This window comes from Monodelphis domestica, chromosome 3 (genome assembly GCF_027887165.1).
Source record: "Monodelphis domestica isolate mMonDom1 chromosome 3, mMonDom1.pri, whole genome shotgun sequence".
NCBI classification, from domain to species: domain Eukaryota; kingdom Metazoa; phylum Chordata; class Mammalia; order Didelphimorphia; family Didelphidae; genus Monodelphis; species Monodelphis domestica.
The window spans coordinates 522,669,720-522,693,575 of NC_077229.1; the positions used below are offsets into that span (position 1 = coordinate 522,669,720).

Below are 23,856 nucleotides of genomic sequence, written 5' to 3' on the forward strand. Positions count from 1 at the left end.
AATAAGCATTTTAAAATAATTGTATCCACATATACATATTTAATATTTACTTATCAAATATAGATCAGGTTAGTCTCTATTTGCACTTAAAATGAGAGGCCTGTTACTCAGAAAAATATAGCTTGCAAAAAAGATATAATTTAAAAAAGGAATTGTGTCAAGTTCTGAGTATTCAAGGAGCAAAAAAAATCACCTCTAATAATCAGTTAATAATTTTACAGTAATGACCTCTCTTGCTTACTATGATTTTAGGATGATAATCATAATGTATCTTGAGTTTAAAATTCTATAAATTTTCTGAATGCAAAAGTTATATTGCCTATTATACAATAATTATTGAGAAGGGACAAAAGCCAAATGTTACAATTCAATAGCTGAACAAATATTTAATTGGTTTCAGATCTAATGAGGCGTGGAACATTTTTTAAAGGGAAGTTTCTAGGAAGTGACCAAAATTAATTTTTAATAGGTATAAAAGAAACTGGAGTGTGAAAATAGATTTGTATCCTTCCTAATAACTCATCTTAAGATCCTTGCCCTTTGTGGAATTGCTTCAATAATTGTACAAGTTACTAATGCAGTCTTTGGAATCAGAAAACAATTATTTTTATACTTCCAGCACCAACGAGATGATTTTATTTGAGGACTCATGATTTAACAGGAGTACACCTATTATTTATTCTAGATACAAGGATACAAATATAGATCAGGTGTGTTTGTTATTAATAACATAAAATTGATTGAATTAATTATAAACATGTAATGAATTAAAATGACAATTTTTCTCATATTTTCAGATTTACTAAAATTTAATTATGTAGGTGGCTTTTCAGATAGATATGTTTGTGTATATATATGTATATGTGTATAATTATATGTTTATGTGTTTCTTTTTACATATATGGTCTACCTGATTTGGCAAAACTAAAAGCACATCAGTGACAAATTTGATCAAATAGATCAGGTAGTTAAATAACTGTTAGAGAGAATTTAAGTAATAGTGATTCTACACCTGACTCACTGGGAAGACCTGTTAGGTGCTTTGGGCCATTGCTCATCCACTGAGTTGGTTCTCCCTTAAGGAACTAAAGGCTTTTATTTTTATTCTCTTCATCTATCACTTTTGTGAAACCACTCAGGGACCAAGTGACAAAGAGAGATTTACCAAAATCACTTGTGAGATTCGTGGTGAGCATCAGATTTCTTGACATATTTTATGGGCTCAGAATATTTTCAGAATTTAAATAAAAGCATAATGAGTGGGGAAAATTGTCTCCTGAAATTGTGAAATACACCAATCACTAATGAACACAACCAATTAAAATCCTTGAATAATATTATCAAATTTGAGAACTGGAAAATTATTTAAACATATATCATCAAAGATAGTAGTTATTAGAATACTTGAATTAGACTACATGAAAAAAGAAGTACATCTGTCTACTTGAAAGCACCTGATATGTATGAGAAACACTATCATTATTCTCCCATTTGTATGATTTGACAAATTCTAAGATTATGCTCAGGAGATAAAGAAACATAAGACGTACCTTAACCTCCACCATGTCCAAAATTGTTGCTGAAAAGATGACTCAATATAAAATGAGTAATTCAGCTCACAACAGTGATCTATCTGAACAAGAAATTCCAATAAATTTCCCATCTCAGTGGGTCAGTTTGACATGTTCAATAAGAAAGTTATGGTTGGAAGGCTCTGTGAGTGACATCTTGGGATGTTGCTGTAACCATGGCCATTGGGTCTGAATTTGTTTCTCTGCTGCTTAATAAAGACTTAGTGTCTTTGATCTTTCAAGTGACAAACTTTAACTAGTGATTTCTTTTACGTTATCTAAATAGGAGAGTTTTTTTAAGAAAAGGTATATATGCATAGAAATTAAATTTTCCTCACTTTGCAGCCAGAAATTGAATTATGAATATTTCAAATGTTTCCTTGCTGCATTAAGGAAAAGCAAACGATTTGGGGAGAACTCTCAAATCCCTTTCCTAAACTTTTCTCAGTTTCTTTGTGTACACTTTTTCCTTATGATGATGAACCATGTATACCATGGCTTTGGAGTCAGAGAATGATAGTTTAAAATCAATTGTTTATAATAATAATAAAATATTTAATCTAGTATTTTTACTTGAGTGTCTTGTTTCAATTATTTCAACTTATAGACCTCAGTTAATTTATCTCTAAAATTAGTCTAGTCTAGATACACTAGACTAGTTCTCTAGAATATAGATCTCTAAAATCCCTTCTAAATCAATTAAATGTTTCTACAATCTTTTTCTTCAAAAAATGTTTTTATCACAACAAATGAAAATAGAAAGGTAGCAAAAGACTCAAATAGCTTACTATGATATTCTCTATCCTTCACCATTACCACGGCACATACACTGGGAGTTACTCTCATTCATTCTCATTCTAGAAGAGGACTCTTTCATTTATGTGAAGGCTTTCCAGATGTTGGCCTGAGTTTTAGACTGTCTGAGGTGTAAATTTGCTTCCTGTCCACAGCTTCCTCCTTCTTTTTGGCAGCTGTTCACTTTTGGCCACTCTACTTTCTCCCACCTAATGTTCCATTGTTTCTACTAGTGTCATAAAAAGTGGTATTGATTTATACAACTCATTCCTGGGATATTATTTGAGTTGAACATGTGGCAGTATAGAGGACTTCTGCAACTTTAGCCCAAGCTATGAAACTTTCTTATTGAATTTTAACATTAGTTAAAGCAATATATAGGTCCAGTCATTATGGAATTAGTGGAATCATGCAGCAAATTAATCCCTAGTCAATTGCCCTGCTTTGGACGCATACAGGATGAAGGGAGAAATCTGATTCTTCATTTCTGTGACTTCAAAGATGGCCAGAAGAAAGCTTTATGCCAAAAAAACATGACTGACTGACATGGTAGAGTCTGATTGTTTTATTCTTTGCATAGTTATATGGCCAATAGGAAGTGAATTGACATTTCATGAATAGCAGCAATGGAAATATTTAAATTACAAAATTATTTTTAAAATGAGTTTTTGTTGTATGGTATATGGAGAGACCGGGGGGGGGGGCACTTCTGTGGTTCCACACTATAGTCTACATGGAAGCTTGGATTATACTGGTTAAGAAAAGATTGAATACTCATCTAAATGAATATATGTTGAATGAATATACAAGTATTTGTAAGAGCTGAAATTTTATTGATGTGGATCAAAACCTCTGTACAACCTATTAGATGATGTTTGATGGTACTAAAAATTATTTTGGATTCTGAAGATGATTTTGGATTCTGAAGATGAACCAGATACTTTCCTTGAGAGGGAGCTCAGTGACTTGATAGACAAAGAAAAATTGGAGTTAGGAAGGTCTGAAGTCACATCCTGCCTTGGAAATTTACTAGCTCTGTCACCCTGTGTAGGTGACGTATTCTTTGCCTCAATTTCCTAATCTTTGAAATCGAGGTAATGATAGCATTTACTTTTCAATTTTTTTTGAGAATCAAGTGAGATAATGTGCATAGTGTTTTGCAAACAAAATGCTATATAATTTAAACTATTAAACCTCCCTCCACTTTTATGTATCTGACAACTCCCTTCAGAATAGAGTCAATATTGTAAGAGCGGATCTTAAACTGTACCCCAAAGTCCCTTACTTTGTTGTAATAGAAGGGCCAGTTGTAACAAAGTTGACCAGGCAAGGAAGAACAGTAAGATATTTAGAAAAACACAACTAAGGAAGCAGTTGTAAAAAAACAAACAAACTCAACAACTTTGTTTATTTAAGGATGTGTGTGTATATATATATATATATATATATATATTTACATATATATATTAGTATATAATAAAAGTTCAACAAAAGTATAAAGCAGGAAAGATGCCTAACAATTAATAGGTATCCATCTCCTCCCAACCAAATCCATGATCCCTTATGGGATCCTCTTCAATTCAGTACAAACCAAACCTATTCTTGCCACTTCTCAGTATCTTACCCAATTTCCAACTAAACTAATCCTATTTCTATATATTCTTCTTATTAATATTAATGACAACCTCCTTATAACTGTATAACTGTTTTGTTTAGGTTCTCCAAATCCTATTCAGCCAATGATTGGCCCAAACTCCGGCTGCTCAGCTCTGTAGCCACAGAGGAGCAAAACCAAAATTTTCTTCTTAAACTGTAGATCTGCTTCTTCAAAACACCTCCAACTTCTTCCTCTTTCTACAGCTGACAGACTGGTTAGAGGAATTTCCATGAGCCACAGATTTTCCCCCCTCTCTGAAGAGGGAGACCCAGAGAGAGGGCAAAAGCCAGCCTCCAGAGAGCTTAGGCTACTCAGAGAGCAACTATCAGAATGAAAATTCCAACCCCACAAACCTCCCCAGAATTCTATCAGGCACCGAACTGCAAAATTCCAACCACGGCAGGCAGTTTGCTCTTATTCCTTTATTTGTCAAAATCAATTCCTAATCAATAACGTTCCTTACATTACCTATCATAGGAAGGTGAATAATATTTTTCAAAAAATGCTGAAGAATATGTTCTGACCTCTTTTGAAGGCAACAATAGTTTGTTCTTTTTTTTTTTTAATTGAGGTTGTTGTTTATTAAACCAGGAATGTGACAGAATAATGTATATGTCTGTCAATTTCAATAACACACACATACACACACACACACACACAAACACACACACACACGAGCTGGGGTAATACAGAGAAATCAATAGCCAGAATAGTCAAATTAGTATGTCTTTAGTCAGCAACCATGCAGAAACACTTTGTTTGTCTGCATCAAAAGATGTGCAAAGGAAGCAGCTGGTCTTAGGCATAGGTTCACCTCTCCAACCCTAGAGTCTCTGTAAGAGTACAACTTAGCAATAGAAATGGTGAATACAGTCAGGTAAAATTCATTTGTACAATTAATCACAAAAGACTGAAGGAAAGAGGATTTTAGGGATAGCATGCAAAATAAACTGCTTTCTTATTTACCAACTTCTTCAGATGAGTACACAGACTTTATGGTAAAAGTTTATTCTAGCTGTCATTTTGAATGCTTTTTTTTCAAACTAAAGACTCCCTCTCTACAACTAAAAACCTGTATGATTTTCAAAGCAAAAAAAAAAAGATAGATGATACATATAGAAGCACAATTGACATTTGTAGTTGAGTTCTGCCTCTCTCCCCACCTCCCTCATTGTTTTTAATTTATATTGATCAAGTGGAAAAACAAAGGGGTGTTATAATTACATAGTGTATTATTTAAGAATATTTTTTGTCTTTATAAAATCTTTAAATTTACTAAGAAATTCTGAAAAAGTCTGATAGAGAAAGATATCGTGACAAGAATGATAAATATAGAGTCAGGAGAGAACTAAGTTAAAAATTTCCCTTTGTTTCGTTGTCTATAGAATGGGAATAGTGATAGTACTTAATGATGCTATTTGTTTTTATTTTGAGTGGGTTAAGGATCAAATAAGAATATTAAAGAAAAATTATCTATAAGAGTTCACCTGAGTTTTTAGTCAGATGATAAATTTCAACACTAAAATGACAGTACCTCATTTAAAAAATGTACTGCCCGATTTCCATGACTTGTCCTAAGGATCCACTGAAGTGACATGTGGTTTAAAACCTTAAATCACTATATGTGACCAAGTTGAGCTTTTTTTTTTTGAAGAGAGATGAGGTTAGATATTTCATATGTACTTTTTGGGGGCCAGTTCACTACCAGAATGAAGATCATTCTAAGCAACCAGATGTTGACATCCCAGAAAATGTCAACCTCTCTCTCTCTCTCTTTCTCTCTTTCTCTCTCTCTCTCTGTCTCTCTCTCTCTCTCTCTCTCTCTCTCTCTCTCTCTCTCTCTCTCTCTTTCTCTCTCTTTCTCTTTCTCTCGGATGGGATACTTATTGTTAAGGGTCTCAGAGGAATTCTCCAAAGGAATTTTAAGCAAATCATTTTTTTTATCTGTCTCCTTGGAAAAAAGGGGGGGAAAGTCTCTGGATGGACAAATGGTTGGGAAATCAAAAAGAATTTGCCACCTTGAGCACAATCTGTAGTCATGTATAAAACATGATCGTAGGCATAACCCTGGATTTTTAAGGTCTGCACATGCTCACATCCTCATTATTGTTGTTGGTCAAGAAAATTGCTTTCTTATTGAAATCAGAAATCCCTTGGGTGAAAAATATATCCAAAGAATTTGCATGTGATCAGGTGTGGCTTGTGATGTTTCTCAAGCCCAGAAACATGAGTTAATTCTTTTTAAATTAAAAAAAAATTTATTTTATTTAGTCAATTTAGAACATTATTCCTTGGTTAGAGGCATCATATTCTTTCCCTGCCCCCACCCCACCCCTTTCCAGAACCAAGATGCTATTCTACTGGATTTTACATGTGTCATTGATAAAAACCTACCTCTCTGTTGATGTTTGCACTCAGGTGATCATTTAGGGTCTACCTCCCTATTCATATCCCCATCAACCCATGTGATCAAGCAGTTGTTTCTACTCCCACAGTGTTTCCTCTGGATGTGGACAGTAGTTTTTCTCTAGATCCCTCCAGGTTGTTCAGGGTCAATGCATTGCCACTAATGCAGTTATATTCAATTGTGCTACAATGTATTTGTCTCTGTGTACAATGTTCTCCTGGTTCTGCTCCTCTCACTCTGCATCACTTCCTGGAGGTTGTTCCAGTCTCCATGGAATCCCTTCAGTTTAAGGATGAGTTAATTCTTAAAGGAAATTATGTTTAACTATCAAACTCAGTTGCTCTGATTGATCAGATCATCAGTGTAAAAAAAAAAAGGATATAAGAACATTTTTGAATGTCATCTATGTGTCTGAGAAGGGTGCAATGCAACAAGCTAATGAACAAGTTAGAATAGATATAGATATAGATCAAAGCCAGTTCCTAAAGTGTCAACACTTATTTAGACATCAAAAGAATACTTATCAAACAAGAAATTTCATATCGATTCCTAATATGATAGAGCCAATATTTTCCAGTGACCTGGAATATAGTCTATGCTCACTTTTTCCTGAGACTCTAGAACATGTTAAACCAGATGTAGTTTAACCATTAGGCCATTTTTTCCTATTAAAAGGCATATAAAAACGTTCTTAAAACTAGATTGGTATTGGGGGGGGGGAGCAGAAAGTTCAGACCATCCATTGCCATAATATCTTGAATATCTAAGCCAAGAACACCTACCTGAGGCTTCAGACTGGCAGTAGGACCAACAGTGAGCAGAGATCGTCAACTTAATCAATTCTGTTTACTTGATGAATATTCTTCCCCTTTCTGAATGTCTTTTTCTTGCTATGATTAAGTAAATACTCTTCTATCAACTATTGGATGAACTATAAGTGCTTAATTGCATTCTCATCTTCAAAATTATATATATATATATATATATATATATATATATATATATATATATATATATATCTGGCCTGAGCAAGATAGAGCTTACTGAATCATTCAGATATTTTGTGTTGAGTGCAGAACATTCAATAGGTGTGTAAACTTCTTAAATTTCACTGCTCAGATATTGATCATTTTACAAAATACTTTAGTTCCCAGTATGGCTTTTCAAATGCCGAGTAGAGTGACTTGACTACAATGGGCATTTAATAAACATTTAGTCAATGGAATTGAGTTAAATATTGGGATATGCAAAGCTGTCACTTACACTTTTTTATTCCAATATAGTTATAGGAAAGATTCTTTGAGTAACAAACATATGAATGCTATGTATAATTGGTTAAGATAACTTTTATTTCTAACTATTTTTCTTATTTTATTATGAGAATAAGTTTGCATTCATATTCATGTAACAGCAATTAAAGCAAATACTCTTAATTAGATGTTGTAAATGAAAAAAAAATGAGAAGGGTATTCTATGTATACAGATTTCAAGGCAGCTGTTAAAAATCATAATTACAATACTATCAAAGTAAAATTCAAAGGTTGTCAAGATTTTTTTTCTTCCAGGATGCTTTTACTTTATAGGACATTTTATTAGGAACATCCTCCTTCTCTAATTTCTTCCTGCCTAACTGGTTCTTCAAATCTTTTCCAACTCAGTTATCATTCTCTTCTGTCAATGGAATGAAGTGATTTCTAATAAGGTTTAAAAATAAGGTGATAAAAATAAAGTTCTAATTTAAGCTTTATTCTTTCTAATTAACATTAGATTTTTTTTCCTGATGTTCCATTTAGAAGTGAGTATCAAAGAATGAGTCAGTGAAGAGTTAAATTGCCCTGGAAAGATTTAGTAATTATAGATATTGATTACTTTAAGACATCATTGAGCTGACAGGATAAGAAAAGCCCACTTGTCTCCCTGTTTGGTCCTTTTATTTCTCACAAGATGGATGAGTTAATAAACAGGGAGCAAGCACTCCCATAAATTCAGCATCTGTAATATTTGTCACCTTTGGAATTACTTGGATGAGAGGAACATCCTTTATGTGAATTCACAGGAGAGCAACTGGCAGACTTTCACTAGAATCTGTATTCCACACAGTGATTAATGCCATGTTGATGTTTAAAGAGGCAGTGTCATTAGGTGAAGACTCAATGAGAAAGAACCATGTTCCCTCAACAGGCTGTCTCCTACATTCATTTTTAAGGTGATGCGTGATGCGTCCCTCTTATTATTATGACTTTTGTTGTTATTTTTTTATATCCAGTATCACAATCCCAATGATAAAGAATAGTCCACTGTAACACCCACACCCACAATCTTTAAATATTATTTTAAGTCAACAAATAGAAGCATAGTTTTAAAAATCATAATTAGTGACTATGTTTACTTTCATATATTTTATTTTTCAGAATAAGAAAGTCCAAGTGGATTACTTGAAGTTAACATATAATGTATAAATATATTTTAAATAATTTCAAGCTAGAGACACTCTTAAAGTTTAAGTACGGTATTTTCCAGCAAGTGATCCAATGCAAGTTTTTAGAGGCCCATGAAGTGTTTATCACCCCAAATCCTGCTATTAAAACTATTTAACTGACTCCTCTTTTCTTCTTCTAATATGTTGTCTTCTCATTCTCGTCAGTGTCCATCTCCAAAGCTTTGAGTTCCTAAACCTTGAGTCCCAGAGAATGGTAAGGTCTATGCTGAAGTGTCTGCAGCTATTAGATATTTAACTGGTTCAAGAATAATTTGGATTAGGAAACATTAACTTAGTTCATGCCCTTCACTTCATACTTTAGGAAACTAAAGCCTAAACGTGTTAAGTGACTTGGATACAGTCACATAGTTCATTTCCTTAATGGAAAGATTCAAAAGTTCAAGAGACAGAGGATAAACATTTCTATCCAACTTCTTATGTTCAGTCTTACCTCTTTGGGAATTGGGGCAAGTATTTCAAGATCAGGTTTTCTCTTCAGTTTTGTCACTGGCAAAATTAAAGGTGTGACTAGGTGGCCTTTAATGTTTCTTCTGACTTTTTTTGTTATGTTCATTCTATCCCGATGTTCTACTTCAATAACCCTTATAAAATCTTTAAAAAAATCTTATTTCCATAATAAAGCACAAATAAGTTCTACTTGCCTTTTCTATAATTAAAATTACATTTTAGAGAGAAATAATATTTACATAAGAAATGCATTTACTGTCTGATACAGAACTCATAAGGAGCAGGCATGGAAGTCATTGGTATATGAGGACTGGGCAAATGCATATCCTGAACTAATGGAAAAATGAAAATAAACAACCCTTGTTTAACAGTTTTTAAAGGTGCCTAGTTGTATTTCAATTGTTATATGTATGCATGCATTTCTTAATAAAATGATACTGTTTAGGAGATCAAGCTTTGTTTCCTCAATGATATCATCTTTCATCTGTGACATGCTACATGCTACATCCACATGAGATTGCTTGTTGGAGAAGATCCTTTCAAGTAGTATTTTTCTCTACTCTACTAAGTCAAATGGTTTTATATTGCATAGGTGTGTTGTGTATATAGTATATGTAATACACATACTTTGTATATTTACATATATTTGCATATTGCTTAAATATAACAGATATTTGTGTTCAATAACTGTCTTAATTATTAAAATAAACTGAGACATTAAAAAGGGACTATGCTCCCAGAAATGATTGTTATCTATGAGAAGACCTAGCACTGAGTAAAAATTGAAGAGAAATTCCCTACAGAATATAACATTCCACAGAAAGTCCTGTTTGTGAATAACATTGTCCTGATTATGTCAAGCAGAACTAATTAAATTAAATCCATAGTCATTCAAAATTAAACATGAAATCACTCAAAGAGTGTACCCTTATTAGCCACAAAAATAAAAGCAAGTTGATAAAGAATGGTAGCCATACTTTATGTATGCATGTGTGTGGGAAAAGCTAGATAGGTAGAGTGATAATGTATAAAATATAGATAGATGCACATGTATGTGTGTACATATTACATATTTGCAGAATATCCATGCAAATACTTTGTGTGTGTGTGTGTGTGTGTTTGTGTGTGTGTGTGTGTGTGTGTACATTTGTGCTGGGATGGGGTATGTAGAAGAAACTAAAAAGACCTAGCCCTCAACTTATATTGGAGGAGAATAGGCTCGATTGCCCTTTGGAAATTTTAAAGCTTTATTAATGACATTACACATTTTTTTAACGTTAGTAATCTTCCAGGGGTGTTATATGTTTGCCAATCATGGAATACACTAATATTCACAGACCTGAGACTGACAATTACACAAAGAGCAGTGGAAAGTCATATGATGTCTGTGAGCAGCTAGGTGACAGCAGGGTGGATAGAATGCAGAGGCAGGGAAATCTGAGTTTGAATTTGACCTCAAGAGTTATATGACTCTAGGCAACTTACTTAACTTTTGTCTGTTGTCTGTCTCAGGTTCCTTGTAGAATAGGGATAATAATAGTGTTTACTTACTTGTGTTCTTGTGAGGATCAAAATAAATAATATTTGTAAAGTGCTTAGTCAGTGCTAGTACATAGTAAATGTTTTATAAATGCTTATTTTGTTCATTTCTTTAATAATTTTTAAGGGATTATGAAAGAGAATCACTGTAAAGTAAATTAAAGAACAGAGAAGATAGGCATCCCACTCTTGTAGTAAAAGATAAATAATCAATGGATAAATTATTCACTCAATTAATGCTAATTAATTGTTACCCAAAGAAGGTACCAATCACTATCATTGTAATTTGCATAGAATTTCAGAAATGCATAAAAGTGGTGGAATACCCCCTGGTCATTTCTTCAAAGACATAATGAAAACAATAATGATATGCATAAGATGGCATAATTTGCATCTTAGAGGTAATACCAACATTGATAAGAAAAGAGATTCTTTTGATTATTTAGAAAATTTGATAATCTGTGGAAAATAGTGGAGAGAAGAAAGACCAATGGCATCTGAGAATTGTAGGCAAATTATTAGGGTCTACCATTTGACAATTTTTTTTTTCAGTTTTTGGTGGATAGGTTTTCTATGCAGATGGTAGGGATGTTTTCCCTAATTTAATTGAGGTAGCATCACAGAAACATTTTAATTTGTATTTTTCACTCACTTAAAACATGTGAGATATGGTTTATCTAGGTTTCCCTTTAACTTATGTCCATTGTGTGCATATTCTTTATATTCCATACTGAAATGATGAAATGGATCTCTGAGCTTAGAAATCTTCCCACAGTGAGGCAGAAAGCCTCAGAGTTCAAATCCCATATACCTAACTGCTCTTTCCACGGTCATACCATACATAGTTTTTTTTGTTTGTTTGTTTGTTTGTTTTTTTATTTTATTTGGTCAATTTCAAACATTATTCCATGGTTATAAAAACCATATTCTATTCCTCCCTCCCCTCCCCCCAAACTTCCCGTTGCCGACACACAATTCCACTGGGTATTACTTGTGTCCTTGATCAGAACCTATTTCCATGTTGATGTTTGCACTAGGATGTTCACTTAGAGTCTACATCCCCAGCCATATCCCCTCAGCCCATGTATTCAAGCAGTTGTTTTTCTTCAATGTTTTTACTCCCACAGTGTTTCCTCTGGATGTGGATAGTGGTTTTTCTTGTAGGTTCCTCCAAGTTGTTCAGGATCACTGCATTGCCACTAATGGAGAAGTCCATTACATTTGACTGTACCACAGTGTATCCATCTCTTTGTACAATGTTCTCTTATTTCTACTCCTCTCGCTCTGCATCACTTCCTGGAGGTTGTTCCAGTCTCCATGGAATTCCTCCACTTTATTATTCCTTTTAGCACAATAGTATTCCATCACCAACATATACCACAATTGGTTCAGCCATTCCCCAATTGAAGGGCATCCCCTCATTTTCCAATTTTTGGCCACCACAAAGAGCGCAGCTATGAATATTCTTGTACAGGTATTTTTCCTTATTATCTCTTTGGAGTACAAATTATTCATTTTTTCTTCTCACTTACACTACTGTTACTTTAACACATATCCTTTACAGTAATTACAGTAATAGCTTTTAACTAGATTTATTTGTTTTAGTTTTTTCCACTATCTCATTGTGTAAAATAATATGAAAATTAACTTGTTAGTGCAATGGTCTGATAACTTGACACTGAATTTTGAAAAAAATTATTTGTTGTCCATTACCTATAGTATCAAATGCAAAATACTTATCCTAAAACAAATTTTTTTTCCACAATCTTACTCCAAGCTATCCTTCTAGACTTCTTTCACACTAATACACTAATAATCCCTCTGCGTTTTTGTCCTGGCTGTATCCCATCCCCAGAACAGTCTTCCTCTACACTTTGCTCATATAGAACAAGAAGACAAACAGAATACTGTACTTGGAATCAGAAAGACCTTGATATTTACTGGTTGTATGACAATGGGAAAGTCAAATAATCTCACTGAATCTCAATTTTCTCATCTCTAAAACTGGATAGTAATATCTATAGGACTCAATTCATAGTATTATTTTTAAGGATAGAGTAGATAAAGCATATAAATTACTTGGAATGCTTTATCAATACTTGAAATGCCATATTGGTGATTATAATTTCCACCTTTTGAAATATCCTACTTCCTTTAAGAATCAGATTAAATGGGGAGAGCTAGTCTGCTCAGTAGATTGAGAGTGAGGCCCAGAGACAGGAGTTCCTAGGCTCAAATCTGACTCAGACACTTCCCAAATGTGTGACCCCAGAAAAGTCACTTAATCCCCATTGCCTAGCCCTTAACCACTCTTCTATCTTGGAACCAATACACAGTTTTGATTCTGAGATAGAAGGTAAGAGTTTGAAAAACAAATTCCTTTCTTTTCTGATCTTTATCTTCTAGGAAAAAAGTGAGAAATATATATATATTTAAATCTCTTGATTTTTTGGTGATCCACTTTCATGTGCTTATCCCATTCATATTGTTATTTTCACATTTCTATTTTGTGAATAATATCCTCCCAATAAATTGTATTCTTTTGGAGGAGAGTAATAGTATCATTTTTTTATACTTGGCAGGACTTGCAGTGAAATTTTACCTTGTCCATAGTATGCACTTAATGCTTATTTATTAAAATTATTTGATTGAGTTAAATATTTGAAATATCACAAAATTTAAACTAATATATTATGTTTTTCCTTATCAAAAATAATTTTAGAATACTTACATTTTTCTCATTTTCTAGGAATAGTGCCATTTTATCATAAAATTTTTCAATTATTTAAACTTCACAAAATTAAATGGTAGTAATTTATGATGGGAATTTAATTTTGGCCTTACTTTCTACTGTAAAAGGGAGGGGAGTTTGGGGATGTGAAGAGATGGGTTGTATTGGGCCAGTGGCAGACTCTGGGTTGAAAAGTTAACAGACACTCTGACCAGGACAGAGCCTGGTCTGAGATCACACACAGACCACTCAGTAAAATGGGGAAGTAGTTTTAATTAAAGAGAATAGGATAAAAGGGTATAGGATAACCCTAAAGCGAATTTTCTAACTGATTCCCCAGGATCTAATGTCTCTTCACAAAGATTTTTCAGAGTGGGTTCCCTACTCTAATCCACTCTTCACTGCCTAAAAATCTCAATCCCTGTCTTGATAATCTACAACTAAACCCCCTGTAGCTGGTATTAAGGAATGGGTTTGTGTAAGCCTGTTTAAGGTCCAGGGAAGGTCCTAGATCCAAAACTGGTCTTGACCTGGTCTCACATCACTGCAGTCAGGATCACCAGGTTCTGCTACGATGAAATACAGCCAACAAGACAGCAAGCAGGATAGGAACAAGGATAGGAACAGCCACTAAGGAACTGTAGCCACCATCTCCAGATATCTCCAAAGAGAGATGGCAAACCCCCTCAGTACCAGTCTACGCCTTCCTTCAAAGTTCCAGAATCTTTTCTGCTGGTCTCATGCCACTCCGCTTTCCAAACTTACACACTTTCCTCCTTAACTTTTCCTTAGAACATTATCAAATTACATTTTAAAGAGATAGAAGTAGTAGCCAAGATAGAGTATTTCTTGTGATCTCACTATTCTAAATTCTTCTTAATGAAGAGACTAAATAGACTAAGGATATGATGAAGTGAGATTTTTGTAATGGAATTAAAGTGCCACTAATATGCCAAAATATTTGCTTGTGAAGAATTTCAGTCATCCTACATACACTGGGTGAGTATGAATAGTATGTATAATCATAACATTTCCCCACAAATCACATTGGCCTCAATCCTCTAGTGGAATTTGTGAGCAAAACTACATTTTGTTAGTTCTTCTCACAAGTTAAATGCTCTTTGATTTGAGCAAATGACCTTTTTCAAAGAGACCATTTACCTCTCTGTGCCTCACTAGAAAATTAAACCTAGTGTTGCTAACATATTTGTTCTCATTCTTAATTAGGGAAAATTAATTGTCTCACATTTTAAAGTTTTTAATTCACATAATTGAGCCCATTTTTTGTTTCAAGACAGTTATAATTTCACATTCTGACTAGGAAGTATATAATTATCTTGATTTAAAGATTAAATTCATCATACTCTGAATATCAATAAGAAATATTTGCAAACTAGTAGTTTTAATTACATGATAAATTCCTGAAACAAGTTTCATCTGATTATCTTTGTTTTGTCTCCAATAATTTTTAGTTGGGTATGAGGACAGGTCCAATACGTATTCTGTAATGATTGTTTACTCTATCATATGATGATTTCAAACATAATTCGAAAGTCTATACCTTTATGTGAATGTTATTTGACATTTCCCAAATTTGATTCTTTCTTCTCAATTGGACGAGGTTGATCTATTAAGTCCAAAACTGAGAAATTTGTCAGCATTGAATCCTTCCTGGATCATTTATTTCATTCTTTTTCCTTACCATATTTACATTTTCCCATGTTGGAAAATAAACCAAACCAAACATTTTAAGTGGTGATGATTGCAACTTTTAAAGTAAATTACTTATATTTGATAACAGTATTGATTTGTGTTCCAAAGCAAAACTCAAATTACTATTTATCATAATTTTTCCATTATTTCCAATCTTGGCAATTTAAGGTATTATAATTGAGAAATTATTTCTCCTCATGATAATTTAAAGTTTACATGTACTCACATGTACCTATGTCATATATTCCCAACTTAATCAACATTAATAGCCTCTTGTTACTTCTAGAATCAAATATAAGCTCCTACATTTGGCATTTAAAGCTTCTTACAATTTTTCCTCTTCCAACCTTCCTGATATTGTTTTTGTTTTAATCTTTATCCATTTGGAAAAAATTTTTGACAATCATTTCCTAACATTTTGTGATCTATATCCTCTCTAACTCTCCTTCTTCCTCAGGATGACTGGAATTATTATATAAATTATATATGTGTTATCTGTCATACAAAGAGGTATGTATATATCTCTATACCAAAGGAAAATTCATGGAGTTAATAAAATGAGAACTGGTGTGCTCCCTTAGTGTTTTCTTTAGTGCTGAAAAGCTTCCCCTCCTCCCCCAGGACCTTAGAGTTCTCCTGGATCTTTGCATTTCTGATAAAAGTTTGATCATTTACAATTTTTTATCCTATGGTATTGCTTTTACTATGTAGAATTTTCTGACTACTTCACTTTGTATCATTTCATATAAGCCCAGTTTTTTCATCATTTCTATGTTCATCATTTCTTCTTTGAATTTCATTATAACCATATACCACACCTTATTCAGCCATTCCTGTACTAAAGAATGTCCCTTGTTTCTATTTCTTTGCCACCCCCCCTGAAAAAAAATGCCGTGGATATTCTTCAGTCTTTTCCCCTATCATTGATCTCTGAAATATAGACCTAGTAGTGGTATTGCTGAGTCAGTCTTAATGGTTTTACAAATCACTCTCCTTTATGAACTTTATAGTTCAACTGTATTTCCCCACCTCTTTTCCCTCAGTCATTGTGCTACATCTCCTGCTTTTATGCCTTTCTACTGGCGCTTCCATGCTTAGAACATTCTCTTTCCTCTTCTCTTCCTATTTGAATTTTTTGTATTTTTTATGTATCACTTCCACAGGAGGCATTTGTATTTTGCATAGCTATTGGTTCTAATGCCTTTCTCCAAATGTACTTTGTAGCTAATTTGGATTAATACTCTGTGTGTGTGTGTGTGTGTGTGTGTGTGTGTGTGTGTGTGTGTGTGTGTGATTCTCTTTTCCTAGAATACTTGCCCCCTGATGGTTCTGACTTTGCCTTTTCACTTGGTACACTGAACCACTGACTAGAGCCTGGGATATAGTAGTGTTATTGTTATGGACTGAATAAAGGTACTTATTGTTGTTTCCCTTTGTATTTTTGATTATGATTCAGTTTGGTACCATTGTTAGATTTTTGTTGTGATATATTTAGAAGCGCTGAGTTTCTCTATAACATTTCACATCATCATCTTAACAAGATGATGCATTGATTCTTTTATGTGTTTGGGGGACCATTTGATTCATCACTACAGGAGTTCCAGGGGATATTTTGGATAGTTCAATTGGATATATAGGGAGGGGATCAGAAATTTAAAATTCTCAGTGGCCTTTTTAGAAGAAGGACTGAGGCTTACTGATATCTGGAGTATAAAAAGTATACTAAGCTCAGAATCAATGCACCTAAAACCAGTTCATTTCATGATCAATTTGGCGACAACCAATTTACCAAATGATCATTATGATTTACTTTATGAAATATTATTTTAACATTATTAATTATATTTTTGCATGTGACTATGACTTTGCTAGTCTAAGGACATCTTTGGAGGGTAACTCCTTCCACCAACGCATCTATGCAATTCCTCCATAATTTTCAATTATGGAGAATTTATTATGAGTACTAAGAGGTTAAGTTACTTGTCCAAGGCCATTATTTTTCCAGATACTTGTTTCCAGAGAAGAATTTCAATGATAGACAACCATATACACACTATACCATGTCACTCTATATCATAATGAACTGAAAAGAGGTCACTCTTCAAGGATAAACTGGAAAATAATACTCTGAAAAATATATAGGCATGATGAAAAACAAATAAATTTAATTTATAAGATTAATAGACGAGGTAGTGTTAGGTACTAGTAAGTTTTGGACTTGGAATCTGAAAGACCCTGACTTCAAGTTCTGCTTCATAGATTTTTAAGCTATGGGAGTCTGGATAAGTTAATCTCCCTTAGTTTCAGTTTACTCCTCTCTAAGGTTGGAAAGGTTAGCCTCTCAGGTCCTTTACATATGTCTTTCTAGGATTCTTTTATCTTTTCCATATTCATACTTTTGTTTGGAAGCAATCTTTTCTCAGCTTCTGGAATTTCTAGATCTTTTCAAAGTTCAGCATAATATTACAATAACCACTCTAAAATGTTTTATTCATAGATTTTACTTAAGCTTGTTTTTATCTCCATAGCTTTTATTACCATTTTCTTTTCAGATGATTATAGGCTACAATCTCTACAATTCCCTACAATCCAAGTTCTGTGGCAAAAATATTACTTCTGTTTAAAAGAATACAGAAAATAGTATTTTTCCATTGCATAATATTTTGTGCATGACAGTATGACATTACCCATCATTAACCAATTTTCCATGCTGCATTTCCCTTAAAATAAAAGTTATATACACCACTAGTAGAGCTGTGAACTGATACACCATCCTGGAGAGTAACCTGGAACCATACACTAAGGGCCATCAAATGATGCATACCCTTTGACCCAGAAATACTACTACTACATCTGTCTACCAAAGAGCTTAGGGGAAAAGAACCTACCTATACAAAATATTTACAGCAATTCTTTTTTGTGGTAGTAAAGAACTGGAAACTGAAGGGATGTCCATCAGTTGGGGAATGGCTGAACAAGTAGTGATATATGCTTGTAATTTAATACTATTGTACCATAAGAAATGATAAACAAAATGATTACCTCCCCCCCCCCCAAAAAAAAAAAAACAACCTGGAAAGATTTACATGAAGTGATGCAAAGTGAAATAAGCAGAAGCAGGAGAATTTTGTACATAGGCAAAAGAATAATGCAAGATGATTAACTGTTAATGACAACTATTATCAACAAGGTAGGTATATAGGAAATAAAATTAGGCCTACAGAAAATAAGTTATTTCTCACAGACTTAAAATTAGATTAGATGTAAGGAAGAGCAAAATGGACAGTTTGAAGGGCAAATATATTTGATGTGCTGCACCTATTCAAGATGCAGGAACCAATTAATCACAACAACTTTTTCGATTATGATTCATTGAGTCAAAAACAGAGTTTTTGATGAGAAAAAAATAGAAGAATTTAAAAATATCAGTACTCTTGCACTGTTTTCCCTTTTCACTAAAATAAAGAAAATAAATGTTTACATTTCTCTGGTATTATGAGGTTGTGTCCTTTTTTGGTTCATGTTTTAAAACCGTTAGCTGCAGGGAAAGTCTGAAATAATAATACTATATTTGAGATGGAATATATAATGACATTTTTTGGAAATTCTTCATTTTCTTAGCATATAGTTTATCCTCATTATACTTCAGCTGAAAAATGAATAAATAATAAAATTATCCTTTAGAGGAAAAATATATCAATCCAAACAAAATATCTAAAATAAAATCAGATTACACTTCACAGTTGTAGACAAGGGAGATAGAACTATGAATTTGCTTGATGTTCCTTTGATCCCTGGAATTTGTCTTTTGAAATGCTGAAATGACTGAGTGTTATGTAGTCTGTTACTTTACTGGTCACTAGGTTGCTAAAGGGGGATGAATCTGTTAATGGGAACACACCAAAGTCATAATTCATCGTTTAGGATTAACAGCAGTGTCAAAGTTGGAAGCATAGAACTAAAAAATAAGTCTGTCTATTCTCCAGAAATGGGAAATAGGAAAAAAAACAAACATTTTAGCTATTAGACCACAGCTATTTATACTTCTTTGTGGGATTTTTATAGGTCACAACTAATGGTAACTTTTTCTTCTCTCATTAAGTACCATTGTCTGGAAACTTGAAATTTAATAAGAAAAAAATAAAATTTAAATTAAAAATATCTATGTTATGCATGTATGAGGCTTCTTTGTAACCTACAAATCTTTGCTGTCCCTCATTTTTTATCCAAGGTCCCCATTTTCCATTATTTTCCTAACCACTGTCACCCCCATTTTCAAATTGAAGTCACATTATAGATATAAATAAATACATATAAATAAAATAAACATATATATGTATGTATAAGACAATTTATTTGGAGGACATTATTTGACTTCCTAGAATTTCTATACCTTTTCATCCTCTGTAATAAACCTTGGTGCTTATGATTTTGTTAATATTATTATCATCATTATCGTTGTTTTCTTTGTGGCCCTTTTTCATGTAATAATCATGAGAGATTCAAATTGGTGAAATGTCCACAGATATTGCTCTTTATTGCCTTTGGTTACACAATAAAACCATCACAACAACTCCTTTCTTTACATCTTGAAGGAATACCTGTAGGTCAGTATTGTCTTTCTGATACTGTTTTTAATGAAAATGTCATTGTTTATATGATTCAGTCACTCCAGCAGTGTTAGTCATTAGAAAAATTTTTCATCTTTAGAATATTAATGGTTAAGTTAAAGATTAAATATGGAATCAAAACTATGAGATATTTTGCTATGTCTGTCTACTTACATTTTTGACATTGCACAAGCAGAAAAAAATTGTGCAAAATGAAAGGAATATTTTCCCTCCCTTGTTTCAAGGGCTGTCAAAGTCTTTTTCAGCATGGTATACATAGTCTGGAACATAGAGTGTTTGAAAATCTAGTCACCTCCATGTTCCAATGCACCATCCAAGTAGTATTTTGTGAAATAACCTGTTTCTGGAACTATAATATATCTGTGATGCCAGAACTTTTTGGTGTTTTACCTATTTTAGTGGAACAGACTTGAGTAGAATTTCCTAATTTAGTATATCACTGAGGGACTATAAGATAAGTAATAGAACTTATTTGTCAAATTTTATTTGCATCATTCCTGAAGTTGTAATGCTAGTAAAAAACATCTGTGGGTTGGAAAGAGTGATTAAGAGATGAAACCAAGGTGGGAAAAGGAGGTTGTTTTATAATTCATTTAAAAATATGAAAGATGAATTTGAGGAAATAATTCCTGTTGACCTCAAGATACAAGGATATTGAGTGAAAACACCTTTTTTGAGGCTAAGAGATATTAAAATCATCTGATATATCTTTGTAGGTATAAATCAAAATAAAAGTATTCTTCCTTAAAATAATCATTGCATCCATTATGTAAGCATTTGAAAAGTGAAATATTAAATATTAATAAGCTTTTAAACCATAAGGCATTTTATTCAAGGGATTTGAAAAATCCAGTAGACAATGAGAATTGAAGCTAATTAAGCAGAAAATAGTACAAAGGTACTAAAGCAGCTAGCTGAAATTATTTTTAAAAAATACTAAAATTGATAGGTATTGTACACTTAAATAGGATAATTGAAAGAAAGGAAGCAATTTGAAATATGACACTGAAATACTCTTGATTGAAAGTGCTCAAGAGAGGCAAAGTAAAGATGGCAGCTTAGAAGAGCAAAAAATCAATTCCCTTGTGAAAACCCTTCTACACCAATCAAAAACAAACTTCTTTGATGGGGACAGAAAAACAAATTTAACAACAGGACAGAGCCTGGACACCCTGCTGCTTGATTCAACTTAAAAGTTATGCAGAGAAGGGTGAATTCTCAGGTTTAAGGAAAAGAAAGAAGGAAGGTCCCAGGACCACCCCCACCTGCCCACCTACTATGTTGAGACTTGGACAATTAATGAGATCTTGGGGTGAGGGATCCATCCCAGAAAGAATGCCTTGCTACCATGCTACTCAAAGCTCAGGGCTCTGACCACAGATGGCAGAGAGGCAGGTGGAGGAGAAGGGCAGACTGGGCACAGATTTCAGTCACCACACCTCCATCTTGGGTCTTTTCCTCTGGAATTTTTGACCTCAAGTCACATTTGGTTCTGCAGATTAGCTCAACTAGCTCAATCAAGTCTTAAAATAATGCAGATAAAAAGCTTGTGGAGGGCAGAAAATTTCAAACTCTGACACCTCTCCCCCACCTACTTAGCTGAGATGTTCAATAAGAATCTAACTGTGATTCTAGGGAGAAGGCTGCAGCTGCTACAGAATACCTTGGTAACACCATAGGAATCTCAGGGCTCTGACTGGGAACCTGGAAGGGAGGTGACTGCAAGAAAAAACAGAGGAGGACAAGGGTAACTACTTTTAGCCTCCACACTTTCACTTTCACCTTCAGATTTTGCTGACAGCTAGGGAAGATCTGGGCTTGGGACACATTAACACAACAGGTCAGCTCCTTCAGCCTAATGCAGTTAATCAGAGAAGAAGCTCCCTCAGAACAGAATATCCCAAACCCACAGATCCAGCAAATAAGCAGGGAAGCAAGAATACAGCCAATGACCATGTTGGGGTGGGTGAGAAAAAATATGAGTAAACCACAGAAAAAGAAAAGAAAAAAAAAGAAATTATAAATTAAAGCTTCTATTTAGATAATAAACAAAGAATAAATGGAACATAGGAGGGCCAAGGAACACAAAGGGAAAATTCAGGAACTTCAGTGAATTAGATTTGGGATTTAGAAGAACTCAAACCACAATTCAAAAAAACAATTAAGAGAGGCTGAGGAAAATTGGAAAAATAAATTAAAAAGCAAAATAGGTCATTTGGAAACATAGACACATGAAATAAAATAAGAAAATGCTGTCTTAAAAGCCAAAATCGAGCAGGTTGAAAATGAAGCAAAGAAAGTGAAAGATGACCTACAAAGAAAAATAGACCAAAAGGAGAAGAAGGTACAAAAATCCAGTGATGAAATTCAGTCTTTAAAAATTAGAATTGGACAAGTAGAGGCAAATGACTACACAAGGCAGGAAGAGTCTATAAAACAAAAATCAAAAGCATGAAAAAATTGAGGAAAATATGAAACACTCATTGATAAAACAGCAGACCTGGAAAATAATCCAGGAAAGACAATTTAAGAATTATTGAACTACCTGAAAGTCATGACAAAAGAAAAAGCCTGGGCATCATTCTAAAGTAAATTATCCAAGAAAACTGCCATGATATTCTTGATGGTGATGGAATAATATTGTGCTGAAAGGAATGATAAACTGGAGAAATTCCATGTGAACTGGAAAGACCTCTAGGAATTGATGCAGAGTGAAAGGAGCAGAACCAGGAGAGCCTTGTACTCAGAGTCTGATACACTGTGACAAACTGAATGTAATGGATTTCTCTGATAGTAGCAATACAATTATCCAGGACATTGTGAGAAAGAATACTATCCCCATCCAGAGAAAGAATTCTGGGAGTAGAAACGCAGATGGAAAACATAAGCTTGATCACATGGTTCAATGAGTATATGATTGAGGATGTTGTATAAAGGTGAAAATTAATGGTTGGACAATAATTTCATGAAATTGTGTGGTCCCCAACATTTATTATATTTTGAGTCATATTTATTTAAACAAATTACAGATATTTACAAAATAGAGAGGAAAAATAGAGAAATGTGAAAGGGATAGAGAAGTTATCTGTTCTATCTTAATCCTGGCAGAGATTAATTAGCTCTGAACCAGGAAGGCTGGTGGTAAGTAACTGCAGGGGCTCCTCCAAGATGGAAGCTAGTCTCTCCAGAAACTAGAAAAGGAGTCAGCCTTTCACTCAACCCATGAAAAGTAGTCCAGGACTCAGAGTCCAAGTTGAAGCCAAGCTCCAAGCCATAATCCAAGCCACAGTCTCCAGGGAAGCTCCCTCAAGTACTCTCTCTGGTCAGGAGACCATGTCCACAAGATTGACTCAAGTGGAAAGACTCATGGCTTTCATGGTGACTTTTTGTCCCTTCCCCTCTTCGCAGGGGCCAATCACAGCTTCCAAACTGTCTAGCACTGCCCAGGGGGCAGTGTTTGTGGGAACCAGTGCTCACCTTCTGGAGGTGTGAATACTCATCAAAAGGGTTCATGGATTCCTGACTGATTGAGTTTCTAAGAGTGTGAATTCTTTAAGTACCTTGCTAGCTTCTCACCTAGGAATAAGAAGGGTATTCAATCTTTTGCTGATTCAATTCAAAAGTAGACAAAGGAGAGTTAATTCTGTCTTCACAATTTGGTGAGATACTAAGTAGGGGTACTTAAGTTATTGTTAACCAATATGTTACCTCTAACTAGACATAGAATATAAAGGATTCCCTTTTTACAAGTGTAAACTCAGAATAGTCAAAGAGAACCAAGAATTTCCTTTCAGTTGATGTTAATTGATTTCTCCATCCCAAATATTAATAATATGGAAATAGGTATTGAACAATGATACATGTA

The 23,856-nt window shown here is 33.8% G+C and overlaps 1 pseudogene; it reads left to right on the plus strand.

Annotated features, from left to right (window-relative positions):
- Positions 1-5,732: 5,732 nt before the first annotated feature.
- LOC107652023 (60S ribosomal protein L9-like) lies at positions 5,733-21,977 on the plus strand (annotated as a pseudogene).
- Positions 21,978-23,856: the final 1,879 nt, after the last annotated feature.